This window comes from Bubalus bubalis, chromosome 20 (genome assembly GCF_019923935.1).
Source record: "Bubalus bubalis isolate 160015118507 breed Murrah chromosome 20, NDDB_SH_1, whole genome shotgun sequence".
Lineage (NCBI taxonomy): Eukaryota > Metazoa > Chordata > Mammalia > Artiodactyla > Bovidae > Bubalus > Bubalus bubalis.
In genome coordinates, this window is record NC_059176.1 from 6,590,110 (window position 1) to 6,613,115 (window position 23,006).

Consider the following 23,006-nt stretch of genomic DNA (forward strand, 5'->3'; position numbering starts at 1 on the left):
TGGACAGAGGAGCCTGCCAGGCTACAGTCCATAGGGTTGCAAGAGTCGGGCATGACTTGGCGACTCAACCAGTACCACCACATTGGGCTCTTGGTTCCTTATTCGGCCCAGAGAATGGAGCACGGTGTGCCCCCAGTAGCACTGATATGAGCCAATGAATTAATGATTAAGGGCCTATGGATCAAAGCACACCTCCCCTGCTTCTTTCCAGCCCACAGAATGCTTGGCACGGGGGTCAGCTCAGAGGAGGGTCATCTTTAAAGACAGGGTGGCCACCTGGCCCAGGTGCAGAGGCGATCTCTCAGAGGCTCAGGTCGGTGGATTAGAACAAACCCATTAAGGGCCTTTGTGTGTTTAGCGTTTTGCATTCAAAATACTTATGGAGAAAGGGTAATCTTTTGAAATCAGACCCAACTTGTTGGTTAATGTTGGTGTAAGTTATTTTTGGAGGTAGGGCCTGGACAAGGCGGCTAGAGCTCATGTGTAAAGGCGAGTTACCAGTACATGAGGTTATGTCTAATTACCTGAAATACCCTCCTCTGTTGAGTGAAAAATGCAGTTTTCATCAGCCCTGCATTAATTACAGCTGCCGAGAGCTGTAATTGGCAAAAGCATGCTTTTAGCTCATGACTCAAGGCTGACTCAACTTTGGGGACCTCGCTTTCCATGGCCCCAAGCTGGGCTCTGTTTTTTCCTGGAAACGCCTAAGTGGTTTGCCAAGCCCTTCAACCAGGCCCGTGGAACTCCTGGGAGGCTCAGCACCCAGATTTGAGCCCCTGGCTTCCCCGCTGCAGGTGGAGAGTGTGGAAGTGACCCCGGCTCTGTGCTCTCACATTGACCACACGTCAACTCGAAGACCCCTTTGGAAAGGTGAGCGAAGGACATTCCATTCTAAGCAGTGGGGCTTGGAGCTAAAGCCAGCTCTTTCTGACTTTGAAATTACTCTTCTTTTCTATTGCCCTTTGGGGGCCTCGCTCACTTCACCCACTGAGCTCGGGGGTGGGGTGGGGGTGCTGTCCCAGGAGTGAAATGGTCTCAGGAAGGTGGATCTTATTTCATTTACACCATGGCCATTCTGCTCAGGACTGAACTTGTTTCTGGTTCCGTCTGAAGGCCTTCAAGGACGTGCCAGGTTATAAAATATGAAGGACTTTCTGGGTGGGGAGAAAGGACTTGGTCATAAATCCTGGCCTTGCTTCTGGATGGACTGACTGATCATGTGCTCCTGTCTGTGAGACAAACAGCTTCCCTTCTCATTTATCTTCTCGCCTGTGACCGACTCTGTTCTTGAGTTGCCTCACAGGCCTGACCTCAGAATGACCGCTCAGAAGGTTTCTGGGCGCCTTGCACGCGGGTGTGATGTGAGATGCCTGCAAGGCTCCCCAGACCCCACGCCACAACCCCCCCGCCACCCCACCCCCAGAAAGCATCCATTTCCCTCTGGGCCACTTGGTTCTCTGAGGCTGACAAACCACGCCTCATTCCTTGTCCTTTATCAGCTCCAGTCCTGGAGGTGGGACTCGTAGACCATTCAACAGATGAGGAAACCCAGATTTAAAGTAGCAAAGTGGCTTTTTCATACCAGGATGAGAGACCAGGTTCTGGTTGATCCAGACTTGCTTTGGTCTTTCTGGAAAAAATGAGGTAAGGGTCCTAGTGAATTGCTTCCTGGTAATCACCTCCAGTGCCCTTCCGTGGGAGGCCAGAGCGCATGATGGGCTGAGTGTGACAAGAGTAATACCCTTCGGGTGGTGAGTCCACACTTAGCTCTTCACATCTGTGTGTGTTAGTTGCTCAGTCGTGTCCGACTCTTTGCGACCCCATGGACTGTTGCCCACTAGGCTCCTCTGTCCATGGGATTCTCCAGGCAAGAATACTGGAGTGGGTTGCCATTCCCTTCTCCAGGGGATCTTCCCAACCCAGGGATCGAACCTAGGGAACCCAGGGGCTTGGTTTTCTTATTCCATCTATTCAGATCAGTAAACTGAGGCACAGAGAGAAGCTAGGCATCTCGTTTGCAATCATGAAGCCCAGATGTTCAGCACGGTCCAGCTCAATGTGATCCGCTTGACCACAACTCCTCCAGGAGCAGGTTCCTCTCAGCTTTCCCCCGGCCCATGGCGTGTCTCTCCTACTGTGTGTGTCCCCTGAAGGACGGCATGTGGGGGAGAGGGTCAAGGAAGCAGGGGCGATGTAGATGCTACCTCCTTGGGGATTTACAAGGCACACCAGCACTTTAAGGACGTGGAAAAGATCCTCCGTCTTTTTCGGAGTTAAGTTTCTCTGTCCAGTTCCCCAAGTTTCTGACCATGGAAAGTCTTCTCTTGTCTTTCTGTTTTGCTTTCTCTTCTCTTCCCTTTCCCTTCTTTCCTTTTCCTTTTGCTCTCTCCTCTCTACATCTCCCTCTGGATGTCTGGGTCTGTCTGTCCCGTTCTCTCTTGCAAATCACCAGCGACTATCGACTCTTGGGGAAACAGGGCCTTGCAATGCTGAGGAGGACGCTGCTCAGATTGCGTCTGAACGGATGCTCGTTCAGGCGCCTGGTGCGGGGAAGCCTCACCACTGCTGCCAACCACCAGCACCGGGGCTCTTTGTCTGCTCTGGGAGCACTCGGGGGCTCCCAAAGCTCCGGGTCGACGGCAGCGCCCGTGCTCCCAAGGCTGGCTGTGTGTGCCTGCGCCTGCCGTTCCGCCCCTCTCCCCGCTCCTCCCTTCCATGACCCCGGACACTTTAGACGCGGCGGGTTGGACCCGAGTTCGGCTGGTGTTGCATCTACCTCTTCTGGCTGACCGCTGGCATCTGGCTACCCCTCCCTCAGCGTCAGCTCTTTGGCCTGAGGTTGAGACCTGCCCGCCGTGGTTGCAGGAGGCGGGGGGTGAGAGGAGGAGGCCCAGGGTGACGGTTCATCTCCATACGAGTGAGCCGGCCAGTCCACACTTGCATCCATCCCTACCCTCTGCTGTGGCAACAGGAAAGACGGGATCCTCTGTTATTGGCTTCACATCTTGTTCATGGGTCAGAGCTGTTCCCGACTGTCAGAGTGACATATTGCTCCCTGACACAATGGCCATTGCAACACTTTTCAATTTTTTTTTTTTTTTTTTTTTTTTAAGATTTTGAATGCCAGGAAATGCTCAGTTTCTCTGAGATGTCTTTGGTTGACTCTGATGTTTAATTCTCCTCCCCAAGACAGGGGCCTGCTCATCCTCTGTCTGGCTGCCAGACCTGTTGTTTTTTAACATAACCTTTCTCTGAGGTTCTAAAAACAACTTTTAACCAAATAGCGATGATTCATTTCTGGATGGGACGGCAGAATGAAAAGATTAAGATTTGCAGTTCCTCCTGGACCAACTCCCCTTTTATCTGCTCATCTCCTTCCCTTTCTTCCTCACCTACCCCGCCCACCTTCCCCTGGCCTGCTCTCCAAGCCTCAATTAGCAGATGGGTGGGGCCGCTTGGTCAAGGGCTCTGTTGTGGGTGGTCTAGACGGTTGAGAGCATTTGCTCTCTACATCTCCAGCTCTAGGGAGATGGGCTGCTGACATATGTGGGAACATCTTCCCAGGAGAGTTCAAAACATCAGAGACTCAACTGCCATGGTAAATTAAAAGGGGAAAAAAAAAAAAGAGAGACAAAATATCCCGAAGGCAGTATGTAGACAAAATGATCTGACCTCACTCTCCAGCCTCCAGATCCCATGACCTTGGTCTTCCCAGGTCATCAGGGTTTGCTCTTGGTGGATCGGAGCAACACAGCAGAGAGGAAGAAAGACCCCTGATGTTTGCTGAGACCGTCCTCAGTGCTATGCGCTTTATTCCTGCCCACAGATTTTGTCACTCTGGGCCAATAATAACAATGATGTGGGCAGCAAGTACATACAGGGGTGCTATGTACTGGAAATTATTCCCAGTGCTTTGCATAGACCAACAAAGGTCCATCTAGTCAAAGCTATGGTTTTCCCAGTAGTCATGTATGGATGTGAGAGTTTGATGATAAGGAAAGCTGAGCACCGAAGAATTGATGCTTTTGAACTGTGGTGTTGGAGAAGACTCTTGAGAGTCCCTTGGACTGCAAGGAGATCAAACCAGTCCATCCTAAAGGAGATCAGTCCTGAATATTCATTGGAAGGACTGATGCTGAAGCTGAAACTCCAACACTGGCTACCTGATGTGAAGAACTGACTCATTGGAAAAGACCCTGATGCTGGGAAAGATTGAAGGCAGGAGGAGAAGGGGATGACAGAGGATGAAATGGTTGGATGGCATCACTGACTCAATGGACATGAGTTTGAGTAAACTCTGGGAGTTGGTTATGGAGAGGTAAGCCTGGCATGCTATAGTCTGTGGGGTCACAAAGAGTTGGACATGACTGAGTGACTGAACTGAACTTGTACATACTTACTAATTTAATTTTCATAGGAATATTCTCAAGTGGGACCTCTTACTATCCGATTTTACAGGAGAGGGCTTTGGAGTACCGAGATGTTCAATAACTTGATTAGGGTCACACAACTCAGAGGTGATGGAGCCAGAAATCAAAAGTTAATAGTCTGACTCCAGGGTCCATGCTATTATCCATTTCTTCAGATTGCAAATAACTTAATAGGGAGAGGTTCCCCCAGACTGTGGTAGGTACTGGGGACAGAGATATTGACTGGGAGCGGGGCCTGGGGAGGGCTGCACATCCAGACTGCAGCTCTAACACCGCTATGAACACCGTTCTCTTGAGCATGCTTCCATGCACGAGAGCCTGAGCTGGAGTGCTCTCCCTCAGGCCAGGGATGGTCGTGGGTGGCTGTCACCAACACATACGAGCAGACTCTTGTCCTAGGGAAGTGACAGCCTGGGGCACACAGGAAGAGGGCCACAGAATAAATCTTAGGTGGACAGGGACAGACAGTTATCAGTTATAGCTGCTGCTGCTGCTGGACCATTTCTCAGTGAGGTTCTCACGTGGTTGATACCAGAAGGTACTTCTGGTCACTACGCAGTATACTCTGTGTGGTCCTGGCTCCATGGGAGGTCAGGGGGTGCTTCCGACCTTTATCGATTCACCCTTTGGTGATCCTTGCTGACACATTGTTCCAGCCAGTTAGCCAGGGACGGGATGGGACAGCTCGTGGGATGGGAGATGTCATGATGATCAGAGGCAGGGTTTGTTCCCGAGTGTAGACAAAGTGAATGGAGTTCTGTCTGGCCAGGCTGGTTTCCTGTTATTTACCTGCATATACTCCATTTTATCAAGTGGCTCAGCGGTAAAGAACCCACCTGTAATGCAGGAGCCACAGGAGACCTGGGTTTGATCTCTGGGTCGGGAAGATCTCCTGGAGGAGAGCATGGCAACCCACTCCAGTATTCTTACCTGGAGAATCCCATGGACAGAGGAGCCTGGTGGGCTATAGTCCACAAGGTCGCAAAGAATCGGACATGACTAAAGTTACTTAGCACATCATTTCATCTTATTTCACTTTCTGGTCCTCTTCTGGAACAGCCCCGAGCAGGGAGGGTTGATTTCTGTTCTCCCAAGCAGAAGCAGAGATGAAGTGGCCTGTGGTCCACACAGGACATGTGTGTGGAGCCAGGATCCACATTTGCCTCTCTGTTGGCTTGGGTTCCACCACTCACTGGGCCTGTCCCTTCAAGCCCATTCCTGCTTTCTCTCTCTCCTTTCCCCACCCCACCCCCTTTCTCCATCTTAGGTGGCATGGGATGGGCGAGAAGAGGGGGCCTCTCAGCCTGCAAACCCATTCTCCCCTGCCACTGCAGTAGGTCTGGATCCACCTCGGCCTCGGAGCGTGCCAAATCTGGCACTGAATGCAGCAGCCCCTTTGGAGTCAAAATTCGGTTTCCTCTTGGAAAAAGGCTACTTCCTGATTGCTGGATAAGGAGGAGAAAGTCTTTAAAAGGCTCTGGTGTTCCTGTTGGCTTCCAAAGAATCAGCCTCCAGCATTTTGATGATTTAAGTGTCGATGGATTAGAAACATGTGGTCCGTGTTTCCCCTGAATTCAAATGCATGTTGAACTTAAAGGAAAGTTTAGGAAAAGAAATGCAGAGAAACAGTCTGGGTTTTACTCAATGCCCTGACTTTGAAAACTTGGCTTGAGCTTATTTGCAGAGTACGTGGGCTCTCTGGAAATGTCTCCAGTTGGCCAGGAGGCAGAAGGGACTTGTGTGGGCCCCCATGTCCCATGAGCACTGAACCCAGGTTGGTTTTCTGCAGCTCTGAGCTTAGGGAAAGGCTGAAGGTTTGGGGTAAAACTAGAGCTTCGGCATCCTCCCATCCATCCTGATTTTGCCTGAGGTATATGAATATCCGGCCAGTGAGCAAGCACGGGGCATCTCCCAGGTGCCAGCATTCTCGGTGGGTTTTATCTGAACTCCTTGTGCCGGTTCTTTCTTATCCCATGCTGCATGCAGTGGAGCCGCTCAGTGTCCCCGCCTCTCCGCCTTTGCCCGCACTGTTTCCTCTACCTGGCATGCTCCTGTCCCAGGCATTATCCGAATCTTGTCCGTTCACGCCGATAATACACAGCCCAGAATCTGTGCTCCATCAACACTTGGAGGGATGTCCAAGGACTCCCAGCGAGATGGGGCTGCGGCAGAGCCAGGACCTCTGATGAAACCCATAACTGGCCCTTTTCAGACTCAGCACGCTGAGCTGTGCAAAGGGCTGCTGACGTTGGCGCTGGCCGCTAAGCTCCGCTTCATTGTTTTGGGAGGGTTTTCTCTGGCCCCTTCCCTCTTCTGTCTTGTTGAGTGCAGGCAAGGATTTTCTCTTAATAGAACGGGGAAGGGATTCCGCTTTCATGTGGTTGGGAAGCAGAGGCCCACACAGACATCCACGGGGTTTACGGCCAAGCTCAGGAGGGTGGTGGTAAATTCACTGGGGAGAGCCCTGCTCCCAACAGCTCGCTGGGAACGAGGCCTATAAATAGCTCCTGCCAGTCAAAGCGTAATGATTTCAATCTTCCCGCTGTATAAATAAACAGTGTTGTTCAGGAGTTCTCCTTGGCTGCAGTTCTGGCCGGTATGTCTCAAAGGCTTGCAGACGATCCAGCTGGAATTTTCAGCAAAGGCAAAGGAACTGACCTGGGAGAGTGACTACTGTGTGCCCTGCCTCCTTGGGAGACATTTGAATAGGTAATCCCCGTAAGCCGTCCTCCAGACCCAGGAGTCAGTGTCGTCCCCCCTCAACTTAGGAGGAGGTGGGGGTCCAGCGATGGCAGGAAACGCACCGGGGATCAGAGGCCAGAGCCCAGGGAAGTGAACTCAAGCGCCTGCAGCCCCCTTGCCGTCTCAGGTACGCTGCAACAACACCACAAGGCCAATATTTTTGTAAGACCCGTGTTTTCCTTTGGTAATATAAATAACACATGTTCTTTTCTTTACAGGAAAGTTTGAAAGTGGAGAAATGTACCAAGAAAATTAAAATCACCTGTATCCTTGCCACCCAGAAAAAGACACACAAGTACGTTTTGTTTACGCTCTCCCGATGTTTAGACAGATAAGCAGTTAGATCTGAGAAAGAGAGTCGACCTTACAGAGGCACACACACGGATGGATAGACAGTTTTAAAAACAGAACTGAGGGAAGAGAGCAGATTCTGTTTTGCAGGGTTTTTTGTTCACTTGACATTGAAGATGAGCTTCTGATGCCGACTTTCCATGGGAGGCTTGGGGACGTGGAATGACTAGTCTACAGTTCTTAGGGTAAGCGTAGGAGCCACCTGCCTTCTCTTTCTCCATACCTATCTTCAGGTACAGATAACATTGGGACATAAATTCACTGGTCTCTTCGCATCTTTCCAGATATACTGGATTGCTAGAGGTCTATGTTCCAGTCCTGACTCTGTGACTTATTAGCTCTTCGGCCTTACAGGACTCAGCTTTTGGTGTCTTTCGTCTGTAAAATGGGTACATTTTGATTCAAAATTCTACTGAATCTGAAACTGATGAGAAGCTCTTTGCAGAATATGTTTCCAGGATTGGGTACACGGTAGAGCATCGGTTTGGGTTGTGAAAGCTTGTTTTGCACTGATTTACTATGAAAGCTTGGGAAAGCCATTTAGCCTCTGTAACATGAGGATGGTGATATCTTCTTCATGGAATTGTTATGAGAATAATAATAATAATAGGAGGTATTTACTGAGTACTTCTTTGGTGCCATGGGCTGTGTTGAGGTTTTTTCATGCATCTGTTTGATTCTCAAGACAAATCTATGGAGATTGGGGCTGATTATTATGCTCACTTTACAGATGAGGAAGTTGAGACAGAGTTAAAAAACTGAGGATTGAGGTTATGCAGCTTGATTTGAGTTGCATGAAGACCCTTTGAAATTGAAAATTATTTTTTTCTATATAAGACTCAAGTCAAGCTTCTGATTAGGATATTTTTCTGTATTACTATTTTTCAAAATGTTTCCTAGCCAACAAAGAAATGAAAATAACTTTTTACTTTCCTAAAAATCAGAATAAGGCAGAGTCCCAAACCATAGAATGTAAAGCATTCTATGAACCTGTGAAATGCTAAAGCATTTCAAATCTGTGAAATGCTAATTGTCGGAGAGTGCCCAGAGCTGGAACCCATCTCTTTGAACCCTGAGTAGGACACTCATTTCCCCAAGAATAAGTGACCCAGGGTTAAAAAGCACACCCAATGACCCACTGAGTGTGACAACATCATCTAGGGCACAGGTGGACTCAGCTTGACATCACGCGGTGATGGAATGGTGAAGGGACAGGATACTCTAAGCCAACATGCCGTTTCTGATACCCTGATCTAAGGTTCCTGGTTTGAGGAAAGTGCTGGATATAAAGCAACTTGGAGGAGGACAGAAAAGTGAGAAATGCCAGACCAAATGCAGAGACCTCCAGTGGTGAAGGGAAGTTCCCTCTTGAAAGTCAAGCAGGATAGAGACATCACTCAGGGCAAAAAAAAAAAAAAAAAAAGAAAGAAAGAAAGAAAGAAAAAAAAATCACATGTAGCAACCGAGAGACTCCAGACCACAGGTGATGTCTACAGTTAATTATCTTTACCCTCTGCTCCAAGTCAACACATGGGTGATTACACAGAGGAACTTGGCTGGGACCTACCTGCTGCTGCTGTTGTTGCTAAGTTGCTTTAGTTGTGTCTGACTCTTTGCAACCCCATGGACTGCAGCCTACCAGGCTCCCCCATCCCTGGGATTCTCCAGGCAAGAACACTGGAGTGGGTTGCCATTTCCTTCTCCAATGCATGAAAGTGAAAAGTGAAAGTGAAGTCGCTCAGTCGTGTCTGACTCTTCTCGACCCCATGGACTGCAGCCTACCAGGCTCCTCCGTCCATGGGATTTTCCAGGCAAGAGTACTGGAGTGGAGTGCCATTACCTTCTCTGGGGACCTACCTACTATACAGTAAAAATGAAATAACTAACATGGAGGGAAAAAGCTGTCCATCAAGAGGCACATCAAAGGAATATATAACATAAATTGCCCAAGAAAATAGTGAAAAAGTGTAGACAAATGCTTCTCTATAATATTGAAAACATTATTGAAAGTATAATCCTTTGAAGATAGAGCACAAGAAGAAATTATAAAACAACACAAAGTGAACTGGCAGAACTCAAGAAAAAAAAACAACCGATGTGTAAAAGACAAATGTTACATAAATTAAAGCCCTGTTAGAGTTTTTAAAAATTAGAGTTAATGTGACAGAAAGCGTCATCAAAGATGTGATGGCCTGGCTAGCTCTGCAGGTCCCATTGGCATTTTGAACAGGACGTGTATCATAGGGCTAGATTCATATTATTTAAGGATGTTTAGGATTCTGAACCCTCATCCCCCAAATGCCAGTTACGTCCATCCCTGCCCTAGTTACTGTGTCGACCAAAAATACCTTCCCACTTTCAAAGTATAAGGATATGAAAATGATATAAAAGATGATGTACGTTTATAATAGGTAGATAAGAGAAATATGACAAATGTACAAATTTGTGTATCTTTGGGAAGAGACCAGAACAAATTATACAGAAACATATTAAATGATATAATGGAAGAAAACTTTACTTAGATAAATAAAAGGCTGATTAGAAAGCACATAATGTCCCAGGAAAGCATGATATAGAATGAGTGAGTGACAATAATGTACACCACTGCAAAAAAACTGAACTTCAAGAAGGCTAGAATTCTATTGGCTTCTACGAGAAAAATGCAAGTTTTAAGATGTAAAGGAGAAAAAGAGGGTTATCCTAGAATTTTCCACAACTATAATCCAAGCCAGAAGTCTAATGTCTACCAAATGGTAAAGATAGGAATAAAAGGTGGGCTTCAAGAATTTTAAGCCAGTTCTAACATCTACTTCTGCTTTATTGACTACGCCAAAGCCTTTGACTATGTGGATCACAACAAACTGGAAATTTCTGAAACAGATGGGAATACCAGACCACCTGACCTGCCTCCTGAGAAATCTGTATGCGAGTCAAGAGGCAGCAGTTAGAACTGGACATGGGACAATGGACTGGGTCTAAATTAGGAAAGGAGTACATCAAGGCTGTATATTGTCACCCTGCTTATTTAACTTATCTGCAGAGTACATCATGTGAAATGCCATGCTGGATGAAGCACAGGCTGGAATCAAGATTGCCAGGAGAAATATCAATAACCTTAGATATACAGATGACACCACCCTTATGGCAGAAAGAGAAGAGGAACTAAAGAGCCTCCTGATGAAAGTGAAAGAGGAGAGTGAAAAAGCTGGCTTAAAACTCAACATTGAAAAAACGAAGATCATGGCTTCCAGTTCCATCACTTCATGGCAAGTAGATGGGGAAACAATGGAAACAGTGACAGACTTTGTTTTCTTGGGCTCCAAAAATCACTGCAGATAGTGATTGAAGCCATGAAATTAAAAGGCACTTGCTTCTTGGAAAAAAGCTATGACCAACCTAGACAACATATTAAAAAGCAGAGACATTACCTTGCCAGCAAAGATCCATCTAGTAAAAGCTATGGTTTTTCTAGCAGTCATGTATGGATGTGTGAGTTGGACCATAAAAAAGCTGAGTATTGAAGAACTGATGCTTTTGAACTGTGATGTTGGAGAAGACTCTTGAGAGTCCCTTGGACTGCAAGGAGATCCAACCAGTCCATCCTAAAGGAAATCAGTCCTGAATACTCATTGGAAGGACTGATGCTGAAGCTCCAATACTTTGGCCACCTGATGAGAAGAATGGACTCTTTGGAAAAGACCATGATGCTGGGAAAGATTTAAGGCAGCAGGAGAAGGGGGTAACAAAGGATGAGATGGTTGGATGGCATCACTGACCTGATGGACGTGAGTTTGAGCAAGCTCCGGGAGTTGGTGATGGGCAGGGAGGCCTGGCTTGCTGCAGGCCATGGGGGTCACAAAGAATTGGACAGGACTGAGCGACTGACCTGAAATGAACCAACCTGAAACAAAAATCTCTTTATTTCAATCAGAAGAAGGCAGAATTTTAAAATTTAATTTAATTTTTTGGCTTGCATCTTGCATCATACAGGATGTTGGGTCCCTGACCAGGGATTGAACCCATCCATACCCTCTGTAATGAAGGGGCAGAGCCTTAACCACTGGACCATCACGGAAGCCCCAGAATAAAACAATTTTTAAGCCAAATTGCACTGTTTTAAAATTCAGATATAAAAGTTTTAGAAATATTGATGAACATGCACAAACTTGCCAATTGTATCAACCTAGGAATCTTTCAGGGAAAATAAGCACAGTTTATTTCTCCAATTAAACATCCTAATTTATTTTGTAGTTTAAATCTAGACAACTAAAAGATGAACTAAAGTAAAAAATCCAGGGATTGTGACATCATGGTTAGACAGTAAACATAATAGTCATTAAATATAAGGCTAAGACTGACCCAGTGAAATTTTCTTTAAGGAACAAGCCATAAATATTGTGAAGCTGAATACTAGTAACATAACTGATGTATGTTGAAAGGTAGGGAGTGAGAAATATAGTGTAAAACTAAAATATAATTTAAAGATGACTTCAATGTGTATTAAAATCTCTTTTCTTAGTTTAGAGGAAGCTTTTAGGAAAGAAATCATATTCCTTGTAGTGAAGAAAATGGATTTAAAATAAGTTTTTCAATTTTACTTTGGCTTCTTTTTTCCTCCATTCAACTAAAACTTAAAGAGAATTTAGTACTTTTAAATATTAAAAATAATGTACATGATATATTCCTGTTTTTGTCCCCATATTGTTCTTTCACTTTATCATGTCTCTGTCCTTTTATCTACCTTTAAACAGAATAAAGGCTGGAGTAATGTTTACTAAATATTGATGACCATTGTTTCTGAAAGGTGGGATTTTACAGAATTTTTTAACTAGCCCTTTTGTACTTCTTTTGTATTGCTGGAAAATTTTCACCATGATCATGTACTATACTTACTAAATAAATTAAGTCAAAATTCTAAAATAAAGAAGCAATCACAATGGATAAAAAAGGCAAAGCTAATTTCCTTTTTCGTCCCCATTTTAAGATGAGAGCTGCCATTCTCCGGACTTGAATTCTAGTAATGACTATAAGCTGACCTTTCCTGTTTCTAACATCTTTCCCAAGAATAGCTGAAATGCCTTATAACTCGGGTTAAGTCTGAAAGAAGTGGAGCCAAACAGTGGGATCAAGGACAAGGTTGTACACATTGAAGCTGATTATAAAGAATATTTTATTTAACTATGATGAGATGGTATTACAGACCCCAATGCTGAGCATTGTCAGACACGGGGGCAGGTATGACTAAGGTTACCTGTTGTGACTCATTTGGATACTGATAGCTGTCATCTGTTGATTCACTTTGCATAAGATCTCGTAACAATAATGTGCTGTTAAGGTCTAGTATTATATAATGCTCCTTATTTGCACTCTGCTAAATACTTGCACATATGTAATCTCACTTACAGTCTATGGGAGAGGCAGTGTCATAACCAATTTATAGACTAGAAAACAGAGGTTTGAATAACTCCCATAGGAGTCTAACTTCCAAGTAAGAACCAAGATCTTGATTGTAGATGAATGCGTGGGATGCAGCACATTAGTGATTGGACTTTAGAATTTATTTCCTAAGCCAGTAGTTCATCCCCTTATGAAACTCCAGTACACTAAGGATATGTGATAGCACTGGGCAAGGGCTCACAGTGTGTGGCATTGCCCTGGCACCAAGCTAAGTTCAGAGGTGGGCAATGACTCCAGGTGGTCCATGGGAGTGAACACTAGGATTTTTACTGGTGTGACCAGTGAGTAGGAATCCTACTTTCTGAGAGCAAAATAGCAGCAAGGATAATGCAAGCCTCTACCTACTAAGGGCAACCACATAGATCCCAAGAATAAAGCCAACACGAAGGAAAACAGAGCCAAGAAGTGGGGCTAGACTAGATTCCCAGTGCATTGTGGAAGCTCCTGGATCCAGCTGTTCCAGAATCTATCCACCATATACTTTGGAGATACATAGGACAATGAGTTCAATTTTGCTTTACTGAATTGGTTTTTGGTCACTTGGGGCTGAGTGGCTCTTGTGTATTTGGAAACCTCATGTGAGGCAGAGCACAGGTAGTAACTAGCTCTCTTGACTGCCAGTGAGGACTCCTTCCCCTGGACTCTTTGGGATTCCCTGCAGTAAACTCACATAATATTTCAGCCTCCTCAGGATGTGACTTTGTGGAAGAAGATGCCTTATTCACTTATTTGAATCCTGTATCTCAGGAAAGTCTTTCCCATGAGCACTGAACAGCAAGAGCTGAATGAATTACAACAAAAAGGTTGCACTTGGAAAGTTTTGTTTTAAATGATCTAAATTAAAGGAACGGTCTTTCCCTTTTAATGTGCATATAAAAGCACTTCGCTTTCCCGGTTAACAATGTAAGTCCCATTCTCATTATCAGAACCATAAAAATGAGTGAGGTGACAGGTTCTTTTTAAAATGCAAAGTGTTTTATGTCAGAAGGGATGAGAAATTAGATGGAGACTCTCCATATATGCAGGTATAAAAGAGTGACTTTCTTTCTTTTGGTATTTTCCACACTTATGATCCAATTCTCTTGCCTTAAAAACAAGCGTGGTTCTGTATACCATTAGCCAAAGGAAACAAGAAAATACACACAAAAACCCCTGCATTTTTACAGAGACAAAGAGGAGGCAGTGAGCTGTTCAAAAGGAAAGTTATAAATGTAATGATAGGAAGGTCATGTGATGCGCATTAATTCAAAAGGGCCCCTTTATTGGATTGCGATCTGATTGTGTTTACAAATATATAGCCAGAAGGCTTTTAATTTTGGGGCAATTTCATTGTTCATAGATAGATATCCAGCTACAGATATACATCTATGAAATTATGTGCTTATGTGTTTTAAATGAGATACAGTTCCTCTCTTTTAATGCAATAATGGTCCTATTTTATGATCTACGGTTGCCCAAAGTTGGGGCAATTTTATAACAATCTTATTTGAAATATCATAATAGATGAAAGATGTAAATAATGTGATGTTTAGAGACCCAGTTGAAATTTGAATTCATTGGAATTTCTCCACCGCTGGCACTAACAAGGACAGACTTTATTAAATCTCACAGATTGGATTCTTTTTGCCTTTCCAGCCACTTCTTGCCTCCTTGCTGTTTATTTTTCTTTTAAGCCCGAGTTCAATAAATAAACCCAACTAACAATTAAAAAGTCCCCAAATGATGCTAGATTGAAAAATTCAAAAATAGCCTGGCTGCCACTGCACTTGCATGGAGTTGATTAAATTCTCTAATTGCCTTCGATGGGCGGCGACCATCACAATATGTTGGTGCTTTTAGCATGAGCTGTGGATGGAAAACTTCAATTACCACTAAAAATGGAAAATGTTCATAATAGATAAATGTTCTTCCGATTTGAGAGCTGCCTTTTAAATATTACATAACTGATTTGGGTGAGATACTATTTATTCTATTCCTCTTGTACTCTGTGAATTGATTTATACCCTTGCCCCAAACCTAGGAATCTTCTTTCTCCTCTGATGGAGACCCATTGCAGTAGCTGGCTCGGCCAAAAAAAGCTCTTTTTCTAGCCAGAGGCTGGATGTACTGTGGGAGGAATGATGGAGTCTGAAAGTTTCTTGGAGAGAAAGAGGAACAAAGACTGGGAAGATGTTAGTAGTAACGTTTGGAGCAGTCATCATTGATTTGGGCTTCTAAGGTTGTAAAGAATCTGCCTGACGAGGCAGGAGATGAAAGTGACGTGGGTTCAATCCTTGGGTTGGGAAGATCCCCTGGAGAAGGGATTGAACCCTAACCCTAACCCACTCCAGTATTCTTGCCTGGGAAATCCCATGGACAGAGGAGCCTCGCGGGCTACAGTCCATGGGGCTGCAAGGAGTTGGACATGACTGAGCGACTGAGCACAAACACACACACATCATTGATCTGGACTGCTGTGGAAGGTGGGTGAATTAGGGATGGGGCAGAAGGGAGGACAGATTATTAGAGAGCTGCCCATTTCTAAGCACTGCCTTAGAAGAGTTAGGAATACCAGACTACCTGACCTGCCTCTTGAGAAACCTATATGCAGGTCAGGAAGCAACAGTTAGAACTGGACATGGAACAACAGACTGGTTCCAAATAGGAAAAGGAGTACGTCAAGGCTGTATATTGTCACCCTGCTTATTTAACTTATATGGAGAGTACATCATGAGAAATGCTGGGCTGGAAGAAGCACAAGCTGGAATCAAGATTGCCGGGAGAATTAGCAATAACCTCAGATATGCAGATGACACCAGCCTTATGGCAGAAAGTGAAGAGGAATTAAAAAGCCTCTTGATGAAAGTGAAAGTGGAGAGTGAAAAAGTTGGCTTAAAGCTCAACATTCAGAAAACGAAGATCATAGCATCTGTTTCCATCACTTCATGGGAAATAGATGGGGAAACAGTGGAAACAGTGTCAGACTTTATTTTTCTGGTCTCCAAAATCACTGCAGATGGTGATTGAAGCCATGAAATTAAAACACACTTACTCCTTGGAAGGAAAGTTATGACCAACCTAGATAGTATATTCAAAATCAGAGACATTACTTTGCCAACAAAGATCCGTCTAGTCAAGGCTATGGTTTTTCCAGTAGTCATGTATGGATGTGGGAGTTGGACTGTGAAGAAAGCTAAGCACCGAAGAATTGATGCTTTTGAACTGTGGTGTTGGAGAAGACTCTTGAGAGTCCCTTGGACTGCAAGGAGATCCAACCAGTCCATGCTAAAGGAGATCAGTCCTGGGTGTTCTTTGGAAGGAATGATGTTAAAGCTGAAACTCCAGTACTTTGGCCACCTCATGCGAAGAGTTGACTCATTGGAAAAGACTCTGATGCTGGGAGGGATTGGGGGCAGGGGGAGAAGGGGACGACAGAGGATGAGATGTCTGGATGGCATCACTGACTTGATAGATGTGAGTTTGAGTGAACTCCCGGAGTTGGTGATGGACAGGGAGGCCTGGTGTGCTGTAATTCATGGGGTTGCAAAGAGTCGGACATGACTGAGCGACTGAACTGAACTGAAACCAAATGTGCCTCCATCTTCTGGGAAAACGGACAGTCATCATGCAGCTCAGTTCAAATGTCACCTCCTCCAGGAAGTCTTCCATCCTTGCCTCCTCTGTGCTCCCAGGATGCTGTGTATCCTCTATTGCTGCATGGTCTGCATTTGATGGGATCATTGTTCAGACCACCTCCATTGTGTAAAGCCTCTTCCCTGACCTCTTGGAGATCTCCAGGGTCAGAACCCATATCGAATTTTCTGTGTCTAGCCAGCTGGTTCTCTGGAGCTGGTCATCAGCACCTTCTGTATCTCCTCCTCACTAGAAGGCAGGAGCTTTCCAATTGCACAGACCTTGAATCCTGCCTTGGTAATTTCCAGCTGGGCAGTTGCCTGCAGCCTTAGAGCTTTGGTTTCCCCATTATAAAATGGAGTAAGTTCACCCATCTCATCAAACTGCTTAGCAGGATTAATGGGACTAGAAAAGACAAAGGCAGCTAGCAGGTGCCAAGAGCATATAATAGACCCTTGGTAAATATCAGGTGGTTTCCTTTCTGCTCCTCTTTCTTTAATTCACTCTTTTTCTTCCTGATTTCCCTCATTTCAACCCCTACCGCCATCACTGTCACCATGAAATGAATACTTACTAAGTGCTGAGCACAGTGTGGAGGGCTTTTCCTAGATCATTTCATTTAATTCCCATCCCTTTTCTTCTCTTCCACATGCTCTCTCAGGTTTCCCAGCTCCTGGGCTCTCTACAGCCTCTTGTATGACTCCCATGGGAGGATCCAGCCCAGTCTCACTCCAGGCCCCATGACAATCCTCACCTTGACCTCACTTTCTGATGGGGCTGGTGTTAGATTTTTGCAGTCCAGAGACCTGATGTCCACTGCATCAGAGAGCAGGCAGGGTATCTTCTTCCCAGGAGGCTGAACAGACCAGCTGGCACTGCCTTGGACCACATGCTGCCTGCCTCCACGTCATCTGGTCTCTGTCCCCTCCCATGCCTAGGTTCTGCCATCCAGAACCTCCAAGTGATGGCCTCCCTGACCCACACTGGGCTCCCGAGTTCCTGAGCCTGCCTACTGCTCTCAGCCACACTGGTCACCTTGGTCACTTCCCATCATGCCTCAGGCCTACCTGACTCCCCCCCAGGTGCAGCACGTTCCCTCCATCCCCTCTCTGCTCTTCCCACAACCTTCCTGCCTTTTTTGCTTTTGCTGCCCTTCCCATCATTCCTTCCGTCGCTCCCCCAGCCCCCTTCCCATTGTCCTTGACTTTTTATGGCAGGTCCTAGCGTTTCCCAAGTGCACAGGACAGGGCCCAGGCTTTGCAGGAACCTGCACCCAGTGGGGAAGACAGAACCATGATCACAAAACCCTCTGTGCCTCGGAACCTCGATAAATGCGATCTCTCACGCATCAGCTCAAACAACCAAAGCGCAAGGTCAGGATGGGGCGACTCGGCTTTGTAGAAACACGTGAGGGAAGTGCCTTGGGGACCTTATTCAATACAGGTCTGCGGGATGACATGACAGTTCATAAAAAGCTAATGGAATCTGAGACTGCGTTACAAGGCTTCAGAGTTTTGAGTGAGGGAGATGGGAGCTCTAGGCTTTTCTGCTTTGTTCCCTTACGCCTCGGGTGTTAGATCACTTCCGAGCAGGGAGTGGGTGTAGTTAAAAAAAAAAAAAAGCAAATTGGAGGATAGTTATAGTAAAGCCATCAGTGGGAAGTCTCAGAGGGGGAAGCTGACATCGTGTCACCTGTACAAGAGGGGAAGGATGGAAGGATTGAATGAAGGGGGGTGTGCACGTTTCACTGGGAGCAGTGCAGGAACCTGACCACACTTTTCCGAGGAGGGGGAGGGGGCGCTGCCTGAGAAAAGAGGCCATGGCGGGGTGGGGGGGAGCTTGGGAGAGCAAAACAGGACACACACCAGTAGGAAGCTGACTTTGGCAGAGACTAAGGTCTGATTTTGAATCTGATTTTATTTTTTAATTAAAAGATAACTGCTTTACAGAATTTTGTTGTTTTCTGCCATGTATCAACATGAATCGATAGGTGTATATATATATATGTCCCCTCCCTCTTAAAATCTCCCTCCCATCTCCCTTCTCATCCCACCTCTCTAGGTTGATACAGAACCCCTGTTTGAGTTCCCTGAGTCATACAGCAAATTCCCATTGGTGATCTACTTTACATATGGTAATGTAAGTTTCCATGTTACTCTCTCCATTCATGCTACCCTCTTAAAGAGGAGCTTTGAGAGCAGCTGAGCCAACTCACCCACCCTTGTTTGAGGGACTTGGTTCCCTGATTCTGCAGATGCTCAGACAGGAGACCCCCGTCCAAGGGGACACTGGGCAGAGGGCTGGTGTCACAGGCTTAAACGGGTCTCCTTGCCTCGCAGCCTTTCCAATGCTGGTACCTTCATGAGGCTGAATCATAGCATGTGGCCTCCCTTTTCCCCTCTCTCCCTCATTCGACCTCCAGAGTATCCCAGAGGTGATCTAAGGATCATCGACCTCAAAGGAAGTGTCACTGACCTCAGACATCACCCTCTCCTCCAGTTCCTGTTTCTTCCTTCTTTCCTCACCTCTCTGCATGAGTGTCGACCAGCTAGTGCTAGTCGACGGGTGATGCTAGTGCCCACTCTTACCCGCCACGGTCACTGGTGGCCCCAAGTCCATGACTGCCTCTCACATCTCCTGCTCCCTTTCTTTCCCCAGCAACCCCTCATCTTTCTCAGCAGTCACAGGCCTGAAACGGGTCCCACTGAGCCAAAACAGGGTGTCACAGGGCTTCACTCCTTTTGGAGGCTCTAGGGGAGAAAACATCTCCTTCACTTTTTCACTTTCTGGGAGCTGCTGGTTCTTGGGGGTATGGAATCTCCCCATCTTCAAAGCCAGCAGCACTGCATCTTTGAGTCTCCGACTCTGACCTTCCTGCCTGTCTCATGAGGACCTCTGTGATGACACTGGACCCAAGTCACCCAGGATCACCTCCCCATCTCAGTGTCCTTAATCACATCAGCAAAGTCACTTTTGCCATTCAAAGGAATAGATTCCCAGGCTCTGAGGATCAAACCTTTTGCTGCTGCTGAAATGGGATGGAGTATTGGAGAAAAGGAAGCACTGGCAGGTGAGAAGGGAAGGGTAGTGGTTAAAAGTATTATGGAATGGGATGCTTGTCCCTGGGAGCAGGCAATACATTACAGAAAGACGATGCATGGCTAAGGGTGACTAAGCATCAATTAAAGGCTAGGTGTGAATGCCAGAGGGCAACCTGTAAAGAGACTTACCCTCCTGGAGGGTAGACAAGTTGAGGATCAGGCCTAGGTCTTCATTATAAGAGCAGCAGAGTGTTCCAGAAGTTGAATCCTCAAAAGCTTCACATCCACTATGCCAGGGTCAGATCCCTAATTAGGATGGATGGGACTCCTCAGGGCAACCCAGGTGGTGCAGTGTGGCAAAGCATCCACCTGCCAATGCAAGAGATGCTGGAGACTTGGGTTTGATCCCTGGGTTGGGAAGATCCCTTGGAGGAAGAAATGACAACCTACTCCAGTATTCTTGCCTGGAGAGTCCCATGGACTGAGGAGCCTGGTGGGCTACAGTTCACCAGGCTACAGCCTGGTGGTAACTGGCAAAGAGTACGCACAGAGGACTCCTCAGAGTTCAGCATCTCCCTCTGTCCAGTCCCACCTCCCTTGCTTCCTTAGATTAGCTTTTACTGCTGGTGAAGTGAAGTGGTTCATCTTAGGTCAGTCACCTGGACCCAGAGAGACCCTGGTCAGTAAGAACAGCGTACAGGACCTGTAGCAGCGAATGGCGTGAGGAAGGTGAGACACGGTCACGACACCAGGGCAGTAGCAGCGGCTGGCGTTTGTCCCATTAACCTTCCTTCCCCTTGTCATTTTTTCTCAGGAGAAGGAGACCAACCAGCTGTTCCCAGATGGTGTGAACTTAGTGCATGAAACTAGCGCGTCCAGGGCTCCAGCAGGTGGGCTGTCGTGGATGCTGTGGCGAGCTGCCGAGATCCTGCTTCAGGACAGGGGCTCTCAACTTCCCAGACGCGTGGAGTGTTGGCTATGTCATTCCATTCTGGACATTACCCTCAGCCTCAGGAAGCTTCCTTGGCCAAGCTTAAACACCCTCAACCTGGTAGGTGTCTGGATAATGCCAAGGCATAAAAGTCCAGCCCCTTCGCCTGCATTTAGGCCATCTCTGAAGGTCCATCTTAGCGCCAGAGCTTCCTGTGGTGTCAGCAGCTGCTTTCCTGATAACTGCCTTTTGGTTCAATTTTCCCTCTGTCCAGTCTTGCTTTCCTGAACTTCTTTTCTACCCCTCCCGACCTGGTGTTCCCAATAGCACCCCCGGATACGACTCTCAGGCTCGATGTCTGTTCTCCAGGGAACCAGACCATGTGTACATCAAGATCTGGGCTTGTGTTCCCTCCTTTTCTCTCAGCGTAGTCTCCAGATACAAGGTCTCTACTCCCCAAAAGGGCACTGCTCGCCGTCCTGACTCTTTGATAATGACACTGTGACTCTGTACCTGTCTCCCGTCCCCTCTCTCTCTGGGCCCATTCCCACCACCTATCTTGGCTACTTTTCAAAATACCAAGGCTCCAGCCTCTCCTTCCTGAGCAGCTGCAGAATGAGTCCTGGTCTTGTAAGAATTGATGCTCTCTAACTGAGGTGCTGGAGAAGTACTCTTGAGAGTCCCTTAGACAGCAAGGAAATCAAACTGGTCAATCCTAAAGGAAATCAACCCTGAATATTCATTGGAAGGACTGATGCTGAAGCTGAAACTCCAATCAGTTTGGCCACCTGATGAGAAGAACTGACTCATTGGAAAAGATCCTGATGCTGGGAAAGACTGAAGGTGGGAGGAAAAGGGGATGGCAGAGGATGAGATGGTTGGATGGCATCACCAACTCAATGGACATGAGTTTCAGCAAGCTCCAGGAGATAGTGAAGAACAGGGAGGCCTGGTGTGCTGCAGTCCATGGGGCTGCAAAGAGTTGGACAGGATTGAGTGACTGAGCAACAACAACTTTCAGGAAGGACAGGAGACAAGAGGAGACATGACCTTGGTGATGCAAGGAAGAGGCTTGGTGAAGACATCATGGAGACTGCCCTTCCTGTCACTTAGGAATCCTTTGCACCAAAGCCACACTGCTTTGGGAATGACAAGAAAGCAGAGGAAATGCGTGAGAGTTGGTGTTGCTGTCACTTCCCTTTCCAGACACCTGGGTTGATGGGTGAGTCACGCCAGGAGGGCTTCGTCCATGGGTTTCATTGTCTTCTATAGGCACCCAGAGTCCACTCTGAGCTGCAGCATTAATGGCTGGGCCACCAGACCACAGTTAAAAATCTTTGAAGCATTTGGCTTTGGTTCAGCCCCTAGCATGGTTTTCTAAAGGACCGTCTGCTGCTGCCCTTTTTCCAAGCCTCCTCTGTTTTGAGGACCTTTAAATCACATGTTTTGGATTCATTTACATGGAACTCATCAAAGCACCATTTTGTTAGATGGGTTTGATGTCCAAGCAGCCCTTCTAAACTGTCTTGGTTTTGCTCCTTGACCAGATGAGGTATGTTGTATTAATAATGAAAGGACTGACTGGTGCTCTCATAAAGGAGTTCAGATTCTTCTTTCTGTGCAGACTGTCCAATGTCCTGGTGAGATTTTGTAGTTGGCAAAGGAGATTGTCTCTGAGGCTTAATAATTTCCATGCTTACCCTTTCATGAGAAGGAATTCCATTTTGGAAGAAAATGACTTTTTTTTTTCTTTTTGGTAGCTTTAAGAGGCCGCCTTATGAAAAGACAGCAAAGGCAACAAATTATTTCTCCAACTTGCGGCTTTGCTGCAAAGGCCTCTGGGAAACTCTTTTCTGTGTGCCTCGCTGTCGAGCTGACCACATCCTGCAGCTTTGCAGGCACAGCTAGACCCGAGGCAGCCGGGGGCATGTCGTCAAGTTGCTTCTCACTGGAACACACGGTCTGTCTTAGCCACCAGGAGGGGACAGGTCAGGGCCGCTGTGACTGTTACCAGGCTGACCCAAAGAGGGGGGAATTTACTGAGCATCCTCCTACTTGTCTCCTTGCTTGAGTGTCCCTGGAACACACCCAGGTAGGCATCCTTGTGCCAACTGAAAAAGAAGACAAGAGTTGCAAAGCTCTGCTGATGACTCCAAGGTGGCCTTTCTTCCTCCTACAAACATCTTGATGGGTGAATGGTCGCTGCCCATTGCCTCAGGGAGCTGAGACCATTGTGAATGGAAATGGTGTGAATGCAACCAAAAGGACTTGGAGCCCGGCTTCACGTGGCTTCCAAACTTGCTGCACTGCAGATGTGTGAGGACATTGTCCAGGGCAAAGGGCTTTGAACTTGAGCCGGGTTGCTGGCCTGGCAGGGTGTGCATTGGGCAGACCACTCTGAGCTGTGGTTTTTCTGCCTGTGATGTTGGGCTGATGGGAGAC

At 46.5% G+C, this 23,006-nt stretch overlaps 1 long non-coding RNA gene across 1 annotated transcript; it reads left to right on the forward strand.

Moving 5' to 3' along the window:
- The first annotated feature begins 461 nt into the window (after positions 1-461).
- LOC112580900 lies at positions 462-7,736 on the forward strand. Its single transcript, XR_003105236.3, has 3 exons — positions 462-870; positions 7,199-7,299; positions 7,391-7,736. It is a non-coding gene; the product is annotated as an uncharacterized LOC112580900 (long non-coding RNA).
- The last annotated feature ends 15,270 nt before the right edge of the window (positions 7,737-23,006 follow it).